Below are 17,067 nucleotides of genomic sequence, written 5' to 3'. Positions count from 1 at the left end.
AGAGAGAATCAATAAGAAGATAATTATGCTGATTACTTCACTATAGGACTGTTCAGGAGAATCAAAGACATTAAACATTCTTTTATATATTCAGATATTGAAATTATAAACTGACCTTAGAAAAAAATTCTTACCTAGAATTTGTCTGTAATGCCTTTTCCAAAAAGGAGTCTCCTAGTTAAACCAGGAGTCAAATAGTTACTGTTTTTATAAAATAAGTTATTACCCTTAACAATTGGCATAATTGGCAAGAATATGCTGCTAGCCTGATCTGTATTAAAATACAGGAGACACCATGGGCCAATCTGCAAATGCAGGCAAGTCAAATTGAAAAAAAACCTCCTAGTTCTATGTTACTAATATGCAGTGGCATTTATAACATCACATTAAATTTGAAAGTAACTACGAAGGTATACAACTTCCTTCCCTGGAAAAAGTATGGCTCAAGATCTGGGAAGAAGCAGCTTAGATGGGCAAATCACCTGCAACTGAAGTGCATGTTGAGTTTCCATCTCCTTTCCTAGGACCACTTGAGCCAGCCAGCACAGAAAGAAGAGCCGGAAAGTTGTGGAACCCAGGGTCTGGCTGATCTGGGCAGTGCTTCATGGGGGAGCCTGGGTGGTCCCTGGGTCAGGAGGTCCCAGTGCCACTTGGGAGAGAGCTTTGAGATGGAGTAAGTCATGCTGAGGGTACCCAGCCAAGCCACATCCTCCTGGGAAGGAAGGGAGGGAGGGAGACAGAGTGGCAGAAAGGGAAGAATGGAGCAAAGGTGGGGGGCAAGAGAGGGAGAAAGGCTGGAAAGCAGGAAGGAAGGAAGGATGAAGCAAGGTTCACTGTATGACAGCAATGGGACGAAGGTGAGCACGAGAGCAAGCACATGAAGTCGAAGGTCACAAAGATCAAAATCACTTCTGGAAACAAAACTGGAGTATCGCTCTTCTTCCTTTTTGCTTTGCTGCAGTGCAGATGGGAAAGGATGGAATTTTCGCCACCTTACCATGAGAGTGGCACTGAGCATGAGAGTATGTTTGCTTTCTCCACTGAAGCAAACACTTGCCCACCAATTACTCTGTAAGATTCAACAGAGGATGAAGCAAGTTATGAGAACCACTCGGTTAAGACTGAGACACTAATAACATTAGAGGGACATCTGAGGATACTGTTGTACTTAAGCAGAGTACAAGAATCAACATCATCCTCTCTAAGTTATACAAACGAAAGAAGGTTATCTAGTGCCCATCTGGTTTTGTTCAAGAGATAGTAAATTATTTTTCCTTGCATGTCCACTGAAGGCTTTTTGAGCTGCCAGACAACAGGATTTTTTCTATCTTACAGATGTCACCTTGCATGTTATCTGAGACCAAAGTGACGCATTCCCACTTTTTCTACCTCTTTCATTAAGGCAGTGTAGTTGCTTGTTTATAGAATGTGGATACTAGTACAGCTCAGGGAATAAAAAATTAACAGGCACTATCCAGCAGAGGGAGCACAGTAACACAAAAACCCCTCAGCTATAAGGTTGAGGAACTTTTTCTATTAAAATCCACAATATTTGGCAATCTGAGTTTAGTTTAATACATGGCCAGGAAAAGTCATAATTTAAATAAAAATAGAGAAAAATGAGAGAGAAATATAAAAAAATACAAGTAACAATAATTTATTTCCTGTTATTTTCATCTATAGTAAGGCAGAGGCAACTTAACTGCTGGAAAAACTAAGGTTTAAAAGAAGAGATGAAGGATGATCTTAGGAAGAGTAATAACATTTATTTTAAAATGCTGATCTGAATTTAAATAGAACTGACTGCTTTGACTGAAAGACTCAAATGCTACTTTCAGTTTGACTGTGCACTTCCTCTTGATCCTAATGAAGTCATGTATCACAAAAATGACTGATGCACCCATTCATTCAGTTTATGTGTCATTTTTAGAGTCCAATATAATAGAAATCTTACTAGATATGTTCTGTCTTCTGTGACTGTTAGAATTTCTAATCTAATGAAGCTCAAATATTTGTGAATTAAAAGAACCAAGAGCTAATACTTATTTTTATAAGAAATAATAATAAACCAGATAAAGAATTCGTCACATTTTTATGTGACTTCCATGAACTACAGTAGTTAAAGAAACAATGTAATAACCTTAAAATTTTTGCCATCCTAAATGCAAACAATTCTCAGGGTGCTTTTCATTAATATATTTATACCACAGGATTTTTTAATTAGTACATCTAAATTCTAAGCTCTGTCACTGACTGTTATTTGACCTTTGGCAATTCACAGTCTTGCTAAGAGAGTTTCTGTTATCTTTGTAATGAAAATCATATTGATTTCACAGCTGGGTAGAGTGTAACAGCAGCTTTGCCTGCTGGTAGAAAGTGGTTGAAATAAAAACATAATTTTAAAAGGAAAGAGAGAAGAAAGAACTGGATGTTCTGATCAGAAATGCTAACTACAGATAACTCGAGGTAGAATATTTTCAGCTTAACTCTTACATGTTTTCCAAAGAAAAAGCCAAGCATGATGAAGACCGATTAGGATATTTTCTGTTAAGCAAACTGAACTTTTCTCAACAAACTGGCAGTAAGATTAACAACAGAAACAAAACATCTATACCACTAAATATTGAAGATGCCCCCATCCAGCAGACTTTTCACTTTATTGTATAATGTCCTAAGGAAATAAAGGTTTTGCAGGGTCATTATCCATTCATTCAACTATTACCCTGATTTCTCTGGTAATTTTTCAACCTCTTGGAAAATTACAACCAAATCTAGCAGAACAGGTGAAGTCATAGAGGTATTAAAGACTTTTGACCACCAGATCCAGCTGAGATTGCAGGAAGTTTAATGGACACTTACTATCTTTGCTAGTCACACATGTCCCTACTCACTAAAAAGAACTCCAGAAGCAGAGTGGAAGCAAGGCATTGCTACAAGTTTCTTATCCCCATTTGTCCTGGTTCTGGCCAGGACAGGGTTAATTTTTGCAGTGGCAAAAGTAGGGGCATAGCTAGGACCTGGAGGTTATTCTATACCACCACATGTCATTTCTGGGGGACAAAACAGGGGTCCATTCCAGGTTGTGCAGCGTCACAGAGGGGGTGGTTGAGTATTGTCGGGGGTCCCGTGTGATAAGCACTCATGTGCAAATCATTTGCCTCTGGTACACTCTGTTGTTAATATTGTTGCTGTTACTATTCAGTTTTTTATTTCATTGCTGTTTCCAGTGAATTGCTCTTATCTTAACCCATGATATTTACCCTTTGTGCCTCCAATTCTCCTCTCTGTCCTGCTGCAAGAGACGGGAGAGGTGAAAGGGTAGTGAGTGAGCCGTGCATGGTTTAGAGTATTTCAGCAGGAACACTAAATTTGAGAATACTATTCCTAAACCATGACACCACTTTAGACACAGCATCTTTATCCTGACAGGACAAGCTGATTCACAGAAAGCAAATGTGTCATTCTGGGGAACGGTCTGAAGAATTACTTCTTAAGCATAATGAAATTCAAATTGTTTTGCTTATATAGTTGTGTATTCTGCAGCACTTCCAGAATATCTTGTTCCACTAGTGGAACATAAATTAATTTATTTTTACGTAATTCTACATTAGTAATGTGTTAAGGTCACACTAAACTTATTAAATTATTTAGAAATTATTTAGGGTTATTAAAATAGTAGTCAAAACTGCCTAACTACAAAAATGTCTTATTGAAAGTTCCTTACTGTTTATGACTGAAGCATTTTCATGATCCTTTATAGATATATAAATCCAATACATTAACTTTTAGATTTCATTGTCTTCTTTCCAACTAAAAAATACAAATGCCTTTTGCTAGACCAAGACACTCACAACAACAACAACTAAAAGGCCATCTCACAACAACAAATAAAATGTCTAGTACAGGCTTCTTAAAAGTCCAGGTCATTTTCACGTATGTGATAGCGGCTATCAAAACCAGCCACACGGTATGAACAGATGTGGATGGTGACCAGCAAGTAGAAAAGAGAAAAAATTAATTAACCCCAATCACATATGGACACACACACATACATGCATTCTCAGACAAGCAGATAAACCTGTGTGCAAGAAGATACTCTATGTTAAATCAAGAATGACAGGATACCAGAAAGACAAGGAACTACTAGGCAGGGTCCAGCAGAGGGCTATAAAGATGATTAGGGGAATGGAGAATCATCCAACAATGATGCTAGCCTCTTATGAGGATAGGCTGAGGGAGTTGGGCCTCTTTAGCCTGAAGAAGAGACAGTTGAGAGGAGATTGTATCAATGCACACAAAAATGTTACGGGCAGGTGTCAAGAGGATGGAGCCAGACTCTGTTTAGTGGTGCCCAATGATGGGACAAGGGGCAACAGGCACAAACTGAGACACAGTAAGGGAATATGAAAGAAAATGTCTTCACTTTGAGGGTGACAGAGCACTGGACCAGGCTGCTTAGAGAAGTTGTAGTCTGCTTCCACAGAGATATTCAAAATGTGCCTAGACATAATCCTGTGCAACGTGCTCCAGGTGAACCTACTCTGGCAGGAAGACTGGGGTAGATGATCTCCAGAGGTCCTTTCCAAACCCAACTATTATATGGTTCTGTGAAATATCTGTAAGGTAAGAAAGAGCTTAAAAGTGTGGTCCGAACTACCTGAAACAATTTGGCACTCACCAGTTCCACTACCCATGAATGATCCATTCAGTCTAATGCAGAGTCCCCTGGAGCCATGAGGAAAATAAACCCCAAACCAGAGGACAATTTGAAATCCACAAACTTTGTAATATTTATGAAGTTCTGAATACCACTAAGGTGGGAAGGCATTGTGACCACAGACATGGGGAATAACAGACCAGAATCCAAATCCAACTCTTCCATGTTTTTTCCTGTAAAGAGACTGCATATAAGTCAGATAACAGAGAATCAAACATCCTGTTGCCTGTCCCACACATTAGGCAAGACTAGGATTGGTATTGCATTGCCCTGTCACTGGGGAGATGAACTGCATCAACACCATTCATCACAGGTGCCTTACAGAAGCCTGCCCAGGGGCAACCGCATTTGCAGTAGTACAGGATAGCACTTTAAGTACAGCTACAGTGCAAAAACACAGAACGGAATCTAACCCAAAGTTTTGGCAAAGGTAAATACTGGCTTTTGAAATTTGTTTCAGACTTCTAGGAATCACTGCTATACAAATGCAGAGGTGATAATCAGCATTATTTGGAATTCTAGTGATTTTAAGCATCCAGTCTAAGAGTTACCAGTCCCAAATTCAAAACTCAAAATTTAAAGTTTTACTATGGAGAATTAAGCCATTTAATCCAATTTTCTCTAAAATTTGGCACTTACTTTGTAAGTCTCACTAAGGTTTATGTGAACATGCATTGCGACAGAATCAGTCTGAAAGATCATGTAGGGCACCACAGTATATTATAAAGCATTATTTTTACAACACATTACTATATAGTAAGCCCTAGCAGAGTCTCAGGGATGGAAACAGGCCCACACGTGCGCTGCAGAAGTCTGCCTACATAGCTACTCACTGAAGGCACATGTGTGGGGTAAGTAAATCATGAGCCCTAGATTACACACTGTGCTGCCACAATGCTCTCTTGAGACAGGGGGCAGGGGGTGAAGTACTTATGCCAAACTCATACCACTCTAAGAGGTGGTGTAATTTCCTCAAAGATGTACTGTCTTCCTCCCACAGGAAGCACTGTGCCTCCACCAGACAACTCTGCCGACACACCTGCTCTTGTGCTGAGTCACCTGTGGCTCTGGGGAACACAGCACCTGATCCTTATATCCGAGTTCTGCACTTCCTGGAGCACTTGGGTGCTGCTCTTCCCAAGCCTTTGTGTCGGCTCCATCATCAGGTATTGCAGTGGTTTCCTCCTCTACCATGGCATTAGCAGTATTTTGTCTCATAGAAGAGCTATGACATTTCTCATCAGCATAAAGGGATTTAACATTAGAAACAGTATATGAAACTGCCCTTCTGAATTACAGCAGGTATAGCAACAGTCATTGAAAAAATCTCTGCTATTTAGGAGTATCTGTTTAGCTGCTATCAAGGTATATATTCAACTTCAAAAAGTTTTGATTATCTGGTAGAATATACTATGGCTACTAAATTCCAGAGAAACATAAATATTTTTCATGGTAAATGCTCTTACCACAAAGCTCTTGGGTATGAATATTTTTTCTTGAGTGCAAGGATTCACATGAATCTGCTTTGCAAAACAAAGTCTAGGGGGGGGAAAAGCAAACAAAACCCCCCAAAAAACCAAAACCCCAAACTGAAAAAGCACTGCTTAGGAACAGATGAAGAGAAAGAAATTTTACTGACAGGCCATTATAGACCATTAACGATGTGCCAAAATGATACTCACTTAACTAGGTTAATGGTCATAATGAACCATCCGTTGCTATGAAACTGTTTAAAATCCATTGTATCTATTGAATGTAAGGAAGTATACCTGTAAAACCACTTTGAACACGGGCCTGATCTCCACTAGAAAATATGAATGCTGAGAATACAGGTACTGGTTTTTAAATTATAACAAAAATCTGAGAAGATTCTTGCTTCTTATAACTATCTATTTTCTTTTGAACTGCTCAATTAAAAAATATTATTAAACTTATTTTCATTTTGATGTGTTTTTATATGAACACATTCTCAAGAGTTACAGCCATAGGAAATTTAAATACATCAACAAGTTGCTGAATGGGGCAGAGATTCCCAGTGGGCTGGGCCACTGTTTATCTGTTTTTCTGTGGATAGCCATGAGTTTTTTTCTGGCAAACATTCCATGTTTTAACATGTTCCAGGAATTTGCTGTGGGTAACAGTTTGAAAGATACCAGTGGCAAGGTCCTGTTGAGCATGCTTTAAGCAATTCACTTCAATCAGTAGAAGTTAAGTGGTTTTGAGAAGGCAGAGCATCTTGCCAATAGCTTCTATGGACAGAGTGGCCTGTTACAGAGGCCAGAACCCTTCCAATATGTGACCAATTTTATTTCAGATAACTCTACCTTGTGCTGAAATCTCCACAGCACGTATACAGGAGTACAGGTATCCAAGTCTAACATTTACGCTCTGGTGAAGCCTCCAAAATTTTGGCTCAGTTCCCTGTTCACTAAGTGGCCACATCCTTTCAGTGCATCAGTTTCTACTGTTGCAGCTTGAAGTATCACCTGAATTCAGATATCACTGGACCCAAACATAGCTATTTTAATAGAAAATACCTGTATCCATGGTACATATCTTCTCCTCTTGCATGTGTATTTACCTCTGCCTCTGGTGAGAAAAAGGAAAGAAGGAAGGTTTGATGTGAGCCTGGGATGCGGTGAAGTGTCCAGCCTGTCATTCACATTCAGCCCATGTGCCATAAACTGTGCCCTGGGGGGCATCAGGCAAAGCATCACCAGCTGGTTGAGGGAGGGGATTGTCCTGCCCTGCTCTGCACTGAGGCAGCCTCGCCTTGAATATTGTGTGCAGTTTTGGCCACTACAATATAGAAAAGTTATTAAGCTATTGGAGAGTGTCCAAAGGAAGGCAACGAGGATGGTGAAGGACCTTGACAAGAAGCCATATGAGGAACAGCTGAGGTCACTTGGTCTGTTCAGCCTGGAGAAGAAGAGACTTAGGGGAGACCTTATTGCAGTTTACAACTTCCTTGTGAAGGGAAGAATAGGGGCAGGCACTAATCTCTTCTCTGTGGTGACAAGGGACAGGACTTGAGAGAATGGCCTGAAGCTGTGTCAGGGGAGGTTTAGGTTGGATAAACCAGAGCAGGTTTAGGTTGGATAACCAGAGCATGGTTTGGCACTGGAACAGGCTCCTCAGGGAAGTGGTCATAGCACTAAGCCTGACAGAGTTCAAGAAGTGTCTGGACAATACTCTCAGGCACATGGTGTGACTCTTGGGGATTGTTCTGTGCAGGACTAGGAGTTGGACTCAATGATCCATGGGGGTTTCTTCCAATTCGGCATATTTTGTGATTCTGTGAAGTCTGCAACCTGTAGGCCCAGTGATCTCTCAAGGTCCACATCTGAAAAACCCGAGGAAGAGCAGTGTTTCCCATCAGCCGGAACCCAAGACCCAGCTGAGCATGGCTCAGTGGCACGAGAGGCAGTTTGCTACTCAGCTGATGGCTGGCGGTGTCTTTTTTCAGGACCAAGATCTCCTGAGGTCTAAGCAGCTAATGGGGAAACGAACAGAACAGTCAAATCCAATTTCTGTGACATTCTGCAGCTGAAGTGCTGTGCCTCAGTCATACTACAGGCAATGTAAAGAAACTGCATTGAGGTTATAATGTAAACTGTAAAAAAGATAAAGACTGCCCAGAATTAAATAAATAAAACTATTCTAAAATCTGTGTCAGGAGCATGTATTCAAGAGGCATGATTTACAAGTAATCAGTCATCCTTCCTGGCCCAACTGTTTTATTCTGGAAGATTCAACCAAAAAGACAGCAATAAAGACTTTTAAAGTTATCTCTAAAATATCTACCCTTTATCCTTTTAGTTTTGTAATGGATTTCACATGACACATACGATTTTTGAGAGCTGAAGTGCTACTTCTTATCTTTCCAGTTAAATGAAATCTTTAAAATGGAAGGACTGATAAAATAAAAATCTAAAACTATATTAAGTATTCTGAATGCAATTAGGGCAATTTCATTCAGTTGATTTCTGAAGTTCCCACATGAGTGATCTACAGTGATACCATTCAGTACAACAGTAACAGGTGCCAAAGAAGTAATTTTAAACAAATGAATTTTATCACATTATCTGTTTTTCCCCTATTATAGTCAACTTCCCAAGTACTTCTGTGCAATTATATAAATGAAAGTATATCAAAAAGTACTTTATTCCAAGATGTATTTCCATTTTTCATTACAAGACCATTGGAGTAATAGCATTGTTTACTCTCTTTTCTACAGAAGGTTTTTATCACTGCTTCAAGACCAGGATGAGATAGTTTAAGAAGTGTACATGAATCCTATCTTTAAACTACAGTTTTACTACAAGAATAAAATATACAGAAGAACTAGAAGGGACCTCAAGACGACACCTAATCCATCCTCCTGCCTGCAGGAAGCAGTTATTCAAGATCTTACAGATCTCCAATTGAGATGGAAACTCCAAAAGCTTGCCAAGCAATCTATTCCCTATCCTCATCATTAAAGCTTTCTGTGATTTTAAAAATAAATCTTTCCTACTGTAATTTAAGCCTATTACTTCCTGTTCTATCAAACACAGGCAAAGGAAATAGATGTTCTACTCCTCCTTGGAGGAACCTCTTGTATTATAACATCTTAGTTCTATCTTTTCTGTGTCAGACTAAACTAACATAATTTATTCAATTTTTTTCTTTTAGGTTATTATTTCCACACTTCTGATCTTTCTTGTTACTCTCCTTTGGACTGTCTCCAATTGATTCTCTTCTTTCTTCAAGTTTGGTGTCTAAAACTGGACATGGTATTCTAATTCAGTGTGACATTAAGATTTCTTAGTCCCAGATTTCATCTGATTATTTAAATAATGAAGCTAATCATTTCCCAGGAGAAGGATACCAAAGCTGTCATTGTAGTAATTGTCCTCCTGGAAACCAAAGTTGAAAGTTAGATTAATTAAAGTACAGTTCAGTGAAAATCCATCTAAGGAAACTTGTTTCCTTTTGCATCTGTGTCTTAAGCCTGATTGACTGAACATCTAGTAAAACAAAAACTCTGATTCAAGTTTGCTTGCATCATACGACTTACACGAGTTTTTTGGTGTCCAGCAAGAGTGAAACTCCTATGAAGTCTTTCCCTCAGTGGTATTTATCTGCTTGTAAGATCGTATTTCCAGATTCATGAAAGCATAAACAGGGAAGCTGCCTAGGTACAAGCCTCTGGATGGCAGCTAGAGTAGAAGGGGTAAGAAGGAGCAAGAGGTGACTGTGGTTAAACACAGCTGGTGCAGGTTTTAATAGCTGATTCAGGGTTAGGCTGTGATTTTACAGCTACTTCTGTTGACTCTGACAAAACAGCCGATACCATAAGCCCACCTAACCAGCTATCCTGCATAGGATGATTTCCTAAGCCCTACCTCTTAAAGAGACCAGGCTAAAAGTTTCTTACCACTTTTGGCAGCTATATAAACAATGCCTTAATACATACTATCTTGCTATATTCTTTTATTAAATACTTTATTAAAACACATTAAAGTTTCAAATGAGACAAGCATGTGAGGATGTCTACTCCCTTTCTTCTGTCCTCCTTCATCTAACTCCTCTACTCTTCTCCAATGAGAAAAAGACCCATGCTTTTGAGAGGAGAATCCCAGCATTCGACACACTGCCATTTATTTTGATTTAACTAATAAACTCTATTGTATTTAGGTGGAGGCTCTCAAGGATTACATGGAATATTCATTATGTGTTACAAAAGATCAGTCTAAATTCTTTCCTGGAGGACTACTACTTGTATCACCAATGATGTGATTCCATTGCAAAGACTAATGATTGTGAGTCTAGAATTTTGGTCATAAATAAGTAAGAGGGTAATTGTATTTCTATCTGCTTTAATTTGAAAGAGTCCTCCAGCAGACAATACTTTATGCAATCACTATTTGTAAATATGTTCAATATTTCAGGTTAAGTTCAATACTGGGGATCTCAGGAACACTTGAACAGTAAAAGTAAAGTAAAACTTGTGAAGTACGTCAGCATTAAGAAGCTGCTTCAATCTATTGAGGAAGTGTCATACAGGTTTATAGTTACTCTGATAACTTTGATACCAAAGACTATATACACTGTTTATTTCAAGCAGCTGTCTTTGCTATTATGAACCACCTCTAAAAGGCATCTACGTTTTTCCCTAGTAATTATAGAGGAAATTTGGAGGTTATTCCTACCACCAACTATCCAAAATTAGGTATTTAACATGGCTTCCCTTTCTTTCTTTACCAAAGTTAGACACTCAAGCTACAGTATATAATGTGATCAGCGAAGGGTAGGGGACAAGAGTCAAAAAGGGAGAGGCAAAAAATCTCATGAAAAGATCTTCTACAGAGTGACTGACTTGACAAATAAAGACCAGAGCCAAGGCTGCTAAAACAGACTGAAGAATGCAGCATGCAGAAAGAGAGAGATAGGATAGTGAGGAAAGAGAGAATCAGCTTGGCTTGGCTAGGCTAGGTAAGAACAGAGATAAGGACTAGGATATTACTGGAGGAACTGGAAGTGATTGGCAAACAGATGGGAATCTGGAGTTTCTAGGTCAAGGTTTTACTAAACAAAAAGATGTTAAACTGAGGCCCAGATGAACAACCTCATAAATTAAATTAGGATTGGTTAATTGAGGAGAGTCGGACGAAGACACAGGGACAGAGACTGATATTAGAGCAGACTGACAGAAGCTGTGGCAGATGAATACACAGCTGGTGGAAAAAGGTAGAAAAGGCATCTCAACCCCAAGATTTATTAATTGTTAGAAAATGAATGTTTTAACACATCTGAAGCTGGCCACATGAGAAGAGTAGCCTACTTGCAGCTATTTCATCACATCCATCACAGAGCAGCAGTGTGGTGTCTCCACAAGCAGCCCAGCAAAACAGAGCTTGTTTGTTACAAGAATTTTCTCCTTTTATTAGGCCTTGATTGTACATTTAGTCAAAGTTTCTAGAAGTAGAAAAAGTTGCTAGGTTACCTACTTTGGTCTCACATCAAACATCACAGACTCTCATAATAACTGCAATAATTTATGTTTTAGACCTTATCTGAAGATGCACATACTGTTGGTAGTTACACTATTTAAAATTTTGACACCATTCCTATTTGAATTTGATTTTACTTTTCAAACACTGGCACTTTGTAGGCCTTTTTTCCCTATGTATCTAACAGTTCTATTCTACCCATCATATTTTTTACTTGATACAAGCAAGCTTCTGTCTTCATAAAATTAATTTCATAAAGCTATTGATAAAGAGTCAGAGAAGATGCAAACTCACATTCCTACCATTTTCTTACTTTCAAATATATTTCTGGGAACATACTTCTAAAGTAGACAAAGATTGTAGACAAAGAACCCATTAAGTTTTGCTTAAATAACAGTAACAAATTGTTTTAATAAAACAATCTTTAAATACATTGAATGCACATAATGCAACTACATAAAACGTGGGACAAATTTGCAGAAATTTCAATATTTGTGTTTTAATTAATGTTACCATGAAAACAGGATGTAATGTTTACTTACTACAAAGCCCATGTTAAGGACATTGCACAACATTTTTCAAACTGCAATTAGTTAAAGACAAGGGAAAAGGCAAGTAGCACACCAGCTTCTTACAGGTGTACTGTGTTCAGTTCTGGGCCCCTCAGTTCAGAAAGGATATTGAGGTGCTGGAGCGGGTCCAGAGAAGAGCAACAAGGCTGGTGAAGGGACTGGAGCATAAGTCCTATGGGGAGAGGCTGAGGGAGCTGGGGTTGTTTAGCCTGGAGAAGAGGAGGCTCAGAGGTGACCTCAGCACTGTCTATAACTACCTGAAGGGAAGTTCTAGCCAGGTGGGGGCTGGTCTCTTCTCCCAGGGACTCAGCAATAGGACAAGGAGGCATGGGCTGAAGCTCTGCCAGGGGAAATTTAAGTTGGATATCAGGAAAAAATTCTTTCCAGAGAGAGTAATCAGGCATTGGAATGGGCTGCCCAGAGAGGTGGTGGATTCACCATCCCTGAAGATTTTTAAACGCAGATTGGACGTGGCACTGAGTGCCATGATCTAGTAAATGGACTAGAGTTGGACCAAGGGTTGGACTCGATGATCTTGGAGGTCTTTTCCAACCCAATCGATTCTATGATTCTATGAAAACCAGACTATTGAAATTGCACAGTAAAAAAATATCCTTGCAAGTTTAAAACCTGCTTTAGCCTGTGAATTTGGGCACAAGGCAGATACAAGACATTTTTGTTATTTGGCACCAGTTCTTCCAAGGTTCAAAGGCACTGCAGAGCTTCACCATCTCCAGAGTAAGGCACTTGTTGGCACTTACTTATAATTCCTATGAACCTAAACTTTTGCCGTAAGGCAAGGAATCCTAGTCTTATACTCTTGACATCGCTTGAAACCTGCTAGCTCACCCCTTAAGCCTGAATGAGATTCACACTACAGAAGCTCCCTCCCTGCCTCACCTCTGGGCTGAAGCACAACCCCTCCATCAAGTGCTTGAGCAAAGGCAGCTAAAGACAAAAGTATTTGGCACTGGCCAGAATATCTTCCCCAGCATGCCCCAGTGGCACAGCAATCAGGAAACTCCCCTGGAATGCAGCCATTCCCCACTAGCTTGCTGGGGCAGCCTCCTGATCAGAGGTTTCTGTGAAATCCACACCCACTTCTCCTCCCACACTGCTAAGGAAGCCTCTGAACCTTGAACTGGGCTGTGACTTCCTCCAGGCAAAGGGCATCCAGAATTACACAGACTGATGCAGACCAGAGAAACAAATAACCTGTGTCCAGGATTTCTGCCTTGGAGTAAGCAGGGGTGGAACTTTATCACAACCTGCCTGTTGGCACAACTCAGAACCAAAGAGTAGTTTCTATCCAGTTTCATACTACTTCAGATGATTAACAAAAAATCAAAAAAACCCAAACAGAATATCAATTCCTTAACATTTCATGCCTATGCTAACTTCTTCCTCTATTCCTCATTCATGCAAAGCAAACAAGAGTCAGTGGAGGTTATCCACTCATATCATTCCTTGCATGCTCATGGCACATTTCCAATCTGCAAGGGAAAGCCTTTAAGAGCAACTCCATCTGTGACAAAACTGGTCCTGCTGGTTTTTGTAAGGACCTACAAACTGCTGGCCACTGATTTGGGCCATCCGCTCTTTTGTCATTTTCCCCTACCTGCCACCAACCTGCTAGGGAAGACATAGAATTGGGGATTAGACAAACAAACCAGTTGAGATGAGAAATAAAGGCAGAAAAGAACACAGTGTTTGGAGAAAACAATATGGAATAAGCCAAATTACTTACAAGTTTAGGGTAATTTTCGCCTTTGCTGTACGTGTTGATCCATCAGAATTATCCTTCCTCTCTCCATATAAAGCATATTTGCAGCTTTGACCCAAACTTTCCAAATTCCTCTCTGTTCCTGAGAAAGGGCATAGTGGTAAGAGGTCCAGAACAAGATGATGAAACTGTGTCTCCATTCACATGCCAGTAAACAAATTCACAGACAGAACTTAGCATGCATTATATGACATTCAGTCAGAATTTGTACCCAATAAGGATTCGGTACAACACTTGGAAGATATTTTAGAATCTATCAGCCAACTTAATTTGGTAAATTCTGGAGCTATTTAAACAGCAAGCTTTCTAAAATGTAAATATGGCTCTCACTAGAGTTATTTTTTAGTAAGAACACCAAAGGAACTTACTGCATTTAAATGCTGAACGCACAACTGACTCATGTATAGACCATGGCAAGCTGATGTATAGTAGAGTCCACATATGCAACTGGCAGTGCCAAGCTGGTGACTTACAGCTAACTCTGTAAGACTGAGAGAGTAGGTGTCCCAAGTGCAACTGGAATGCAAACTGTACTGCAAACTTCTTTTTTAAGTGCTTCAATTCACTCTCAAACAAGTGAGGAGAAACATCTAGGGAATGTGAGGGTGGGATCCATCTCATCCAGCTTGACATATCTACATCAATGAAGTTTAGGGAGTGATACATCTGACTAAAAGTAGATGCTTGCTTTAAAATGAGTTGACTCACTTCATGGATAATATTGACTGTTTTGACTAGATCCCCATTGAGCATGACTCCAGGCCTATCAGCTGCCTCTACCCACTCTAAAACAGAAGAAAAATTCAATGAGTTGTATTGAAGGCTAGGGATATTCCAGGACATCATCAAGTAAACTAGTAGTTAATATGGACTCTTCCTGTTCTCATTGCAGAGGAACTATTGATGATTCTACAGAGATATCACCATAGCAGAAATTATACTGAGATAATATATATAGTCATTAAATAGGTATTAATTAAAACTTTTTTAAAAAGAGGTAGAAATGAATGATTTGAGATTTAAGTTCTTCGATAAGTATAAAGCTATTTTTTTACAATGTTGTTTTATACTGTGCACATATATACACCAACCATTCATGAATATTTACTAAGAACCAACAAAGTATTTTTACATAATCAAAGTCCTGGCACATTAGGAAGATTGTGTTTGATAGTTTTCAGATTATATCATAGACTTTAAACTATCGCTTATAAAAGGATGAAGATCTTGAGATTTCAAAGCTATTCAAATAGAAATTATTTTCTTAACTATGGGGAGACTTATTAGTTACAACCTTTTTTGTAGAAGCATACTCTTGTGACCAGCATGTGAATTATGCTTTTATTATATGCACTGAATATGGTATGGGTTTTGGATCACAGGACCTCTTCTAAAACAAAAATGAAAAGCCACATCATTTTTCTGTAAGAAAAATGTTGAAAGCTGATAATAATTTTTTTTATCCCCATTTGGCAAATCTCATTTCCCCTTCCGCATATTTTTAATAAAATATAAACCAGTGTGTGTATTTGTTAACATACCATTGAGGAAAGGAAAAGGGTGTCTATAGTAAATGGACTAGAGTTGGACCAAGGGTTGGACTTGATGATCTCGGAGGTCTTTTCCAACCCAATCAATTCTATGATTTTATGATATTCTAACAATTTTGTCACACAGAGAGAGGCATTATCACACTAATGAGGAAATGCTGTATTTAAGACAAAATACAAGAAACATCTTGTAGTTAACAAAAGCTAAAACTAAGCTGGATATTTCCCCTTAAGATAAGGATTGTGTTTATCCATTCCCCTAAATTTGTCCTGTTACCTATATACATGAAAGCTTCTAAAAAATTGTGAATGATTACACCAGAAGGAAAAATTATATATTCCCTTGAAATACATATGAAGTTTATTAATTTTTAGAGACATAAATTTTATACTGTTTCTTATAAAATGTCTAGAATTTGATCAGTGACAAAGAGACAGATTACTTTTTTTGCAAGCACCATGTTTAGACTGTGCATACTTTTTAACAGGAAGATAATAATGTAAGCTAGCTTTTCATTTTATACAATTGTTCTTGTAATGCACAGCTCCACTTAGAGCCCTGCACAACACAGAGTGCAGCCCCATCACAGTCATATAGTTTTGCTAATGCTGAAGTTGTTTGGAAATGGGAATTAATACCTGTTAGAAGACAACTCTGATTTAACTCCAGAAAGGTTCCAGTTGCAGTCATATACACTAGCTACCTACAGACAAGTAGGAACTAAGCAGTTAAGAAACTCAAAAAGGAAAACATCAATTTATAGTCCTGAAAACAACAGGGCCACTCCAAAACATCTGTCACTTCCTACTACCTCCAGTCTCATCTTAGGATAATACGACGGAAAATGTCCCTCAAAGCAATCCTGATGAATCATACTCTTAGGTCTTTCATGTCTTCCGCAGAGAAGCCTGCACTTTATGAAAATAGATCCATGCTTTTTCAAGTTCAGTATTAGGAGACAGATTCAAAAAGTTATTCAGACAGGTGTAGGGTTGTTCATTGAAATCTGAGCTCCTCAAATCAAAACTGAGCTGCCATCTTTCAGTGTTGAAATGTATGTGCCTCACCTTTGGCACTAGAGCTCTTTGAGAATAAGGGTTCTAGCAGGCCTGCAGAGGTAAGCTGTTGCCATTCACCGGTCTTTGCCTCTCTCCTCTGATGGGCTGGAAGTGACCCCTGGAGGTCTGCTAGCTCAACTTCTCATTCAAAGCATCACCAGCTAAAGCATGTTGCTCAGTCAGGTTTTGAATATCTTCAATATTGACTGAAAGACCATTTCAGCATTTGATTATCCTAACATGGAAAATGGTTTTCCTTATATGGAGAATTATTAGTATTGCAACTTGTGTCCATTAGCTCTTCCCCTGTCACCATACCACTCCAAAAAGACACTGGATCTCTTTCCTGTATTCACCTCATTGCTCATACACATGTACTACAGCCTGTGTG

At 39.0% G+C, this 17,067-nt stretch overlaps 1 protein-coding gene across 7 annotated transcripts in view; it reads right to left on the bottom strand.

The window, feature by feature from the left end:
- The window catches only part of LOC139670523 (uncharacterized), a 94,391-nt gene that overhangs the window by 59,469 nt on the left and 17,855 nt on the right, over window positions 1–17,067 (bottom strand). For 5 of the 7 annotated variants that reach the window (XR_011697499.1, XR_011697500.1, XR_011697501.1 and 2 more), the window contains 2 exons: window positions 14,032–14,149; window positions 7,255–7,306 (listed from right to left, as the gene is read on the bottom strand). The exons of 1 other annotated variant lie outside the window; for it this stretch is intronic. The gene's annotated coding sequence lies outside the window, so the exon portion shown is untranslated. The remainder of the gene's footprint in view (window positions 1–7,254; window positions 7,307–14,031; window positions 14,150–17,067) is intronic. One more of the 7 variants, XR_011697498.1, reaches the window with a different exon arrangement.

This window comes from Pithys albifrons, chromosome 3 (assembly GCF_047495875.1).
Source record: "Pithys albifrons albifrons isolate INPA30051 chromosome 3, PitAlb_v1, whole genome shotgun sequence".
NCBI lineage: Eukaryota > Metazoa > Chordata > Aves > Passeriformes > Thamnophilidae > Pithys > Pithys albifrons.
This window is presented reverse-complemented; position numbering and strand designations above follow the sequence as displayed.